This window comes from Aplysia californica, unplaced genomic scaffold, assembly GCF_000002075.1.
Source record: "Aplysia californica isolate F4 #8 unplaced genomic scaffold, AplCal3.0 scaffold00864, whole genome shotgun sequence".
Classification (NCBI taxonomy): Eukaryota; Metazoa; Mollusca; class Gastropoda; order Aplysiida; family Aplysiidae; genus Aplysia; species Aplysia californica.
Window position 1 is genome coordinate 205,456 of NW_004798134.1, and position 2,543 is coordinate 207,998.

The 2,543-nt window shown below is 42.5% G+C and overlaps 1 protein-coding gene across 1 annotated transcript in view; it reads left to right on the forward strand.

Moving 5' to 3' along the window:
• Positions 1–210: 210 nt before the first annotated feature.
• Positions 211–2,543, forward strand: part of LOC101851154 — a 10,296-nt gene continuing 7,963 nt past the window's right edge. The window contains exon 1 of the mRNA XM_005110197.3: positions 211–1,377. The gene's annotated coding sequence lies outside the window, so the exon portion shown is untranslated. The remainder of the gene's footprint in view (positions 1,378–2,543) is intronic.

Consider the following 2,543-nt stretch of genomic DNA (forward strand, 5'->3'; position numbering starts at 1 on the left):
GGTTGTAGACTGGCCACAGGCCTTCTTCACCAAATAATGGGTTACCATGTTTTACGCGTTCCACACTATTGCGGGTAGATTGTCAACTTTTATAGCATTGGTCTTGCCGACAGTCGGTGATTTAATTAAGTTCCCCTACATCACGTAAACCGCACAAATAAAAGTCTCTGTTTGTGAATATTTGGAGGGTAAAAAAAACGAACAAAGAAAAGAGCAAGAAGCTTAAGAAAATGTATTTAAATGATCTGTTATGCAATCAAGATTGTATTCGAATAATAATAGAGTTTGAGAAATAACAGTGTTCAAAGTCTCTCTTACTTCTTAACTAATTGCCTTTGTGTAAAAATAAAGCTGTTATATTCGTGCATTCATTTTCCTGTTGCGTTTGGCTCCCAATATGTCATAAGAATGGGAAAAGCGAGGGGGAGGGGGGGGTCCGTCATTTGCCCCACTACTTTGAGACGCAGAACGACAGGGACGAGCTGCAAAATTCAAACCTACTTGTAGTGAATTTAAGTCTCAATATGAATAGGACCTACTCCATTTATCTGTCCTTAAGTACGACTAACATTTCTGTCTGTGGGGGGCCCTAACCGCAATTGAAGAACTTCGTTTTTCTTAAAGAACTGGAAGGTAGGACCTCGAATCTCGGAGAGCAGTAAGGGTGAGATGAATAAGCACACTGTGCTCCAAGGCGACATGGTTGATTTGCTGAGAAGAATAAGACGATACTCTTTGTGTTTCTACTGTGGGTTTTGTCATACTCGACCTAGGATAATGGTCTTTTATCTTTTTCAACAGTCGTACAATACCGAGTTATCAAACACATCGTCCTTGCGTCCTGTTCCGTATTGATTGGTCGTTACATTTGGAGACAAATCGATCGCTTTTCCAACATCTGCGCAAGAAGCCCCCAAGGAAGCAATAAAGACTTAGGAACCAGAAAAATAAAGGAGGGAGCAAAAACAGAGAGACGGGAATAAAGGACACGATTCGGGAAGGGGAGGGTATTATATGGGTCTTATGCTGACATTGATAGGGCCTCGGCTTATGGCAACGGAGCGAGGGACCAGACAGTCGGCTGACGCCTGCGGTGTATTCCAGCGACGGTAGAGAAGAAAACAGAGGATCGGTTCATTACTCCCAGTGTGATATTAGACTACGTCCGTGTTTATTGCATGGGGTACGTGTGTTTGCAAACTGTGAGAAGTGACCTGTCGTGGATCAATCGCATATACGTGTGTATGTGACAGACCTCTGGATTAGGAGTCAGGACAGACCACACTATTAGATTCATGACTGTTCTTCTTCTCCTTCATTTTACTGATTACCTTGGTCTTCCCTGAGCCTGAGTACAGCATATTTCAAGAATGGAAGGTGAGCTTGAAATTGAAGGGTTCCATTTTTTAAAAATAATTCAAATTAATAAAGACAAGGGGCACTGCTCAGGATTCATTAGCTAGTTGAAGTATCTAAATAGATGGAGCGAGCCTCTACCAAGAATTAAATTCCGTGTTTGAAGTTTTTGGGCGGTTTGGGGAGGGGGGAGTTTTTGTACCTGATCTTATGATGTAGCTGTAATAAAATCCTTTTAGTGACACTTTAACCTGCAGGATTGTTTCGCTTATCTGGATGTTTGTTCTGCTTATCTTAGAACTGGGGGTGGTGGTGCATTAGTGCAAACTAATGTCACTTCAATAAGAACATACTCCACTTTGATAACTGCGAGCTTAAAAGTCAGTTGGTCGCCAAAAAGAAATTTAATCTGTAGTTGGTTGCGTTTGTTTTTTTAAATCTATTATATTACTGAGTGCAACTTGGACATTATTAATAAGACAAAGTTACCCCTTCATTTTTTCCCCCAAAAGTTAGATACCAATAGTTTCTGCAAGGTGTGTGTAAGCGTGTGTACGTGTAATCACACATAAACACACACACACACACACACACACACACACACACACACACACACACACTCACACACACACACACACACATACACACACACACACGCGCATACGCACTCACGCACACGCACACGCACACTCACACACACACGCACTCACACACACCAGACCGCGGCATTGATTGCTACTTTCTTTCAGTAGTATATTGATGATGCTGGATAATACTATGATGTGTGAATAGAGTCCAAGGGATGGTTGGAGGGTATACAAACAGAACGTATTCAGGTTTTTTCAGAGCCTATGTCTTCCTCTTACTTTCTCTCTCTCTCTCTCGCTCTCTCTCTCTCGCCCCCCTCTCTCTGTCTCTCTGTCTCTCTCTCCATCTATCGATCGGTCTATCTATCTATCTATCTATCTATCTCTCACGCTTACACATTCTCTCTCTCTTTCTCTCTCTCTCTCTCTCTCTTTCTCTCTCTCTCTTTCTCTCTCTCTCTCTCTCTCTCCCTCTCTCTCTCTGTCTCTCTCTCTCGCGTGTGGTGTAGATTGGTTTTGTATTTTCACATAGCAGATGACGGGCTGTCATTTGGATGTCTTATGCTCGCTGCTACTTCTCTCTCTCTCTCTCTCTCTCTC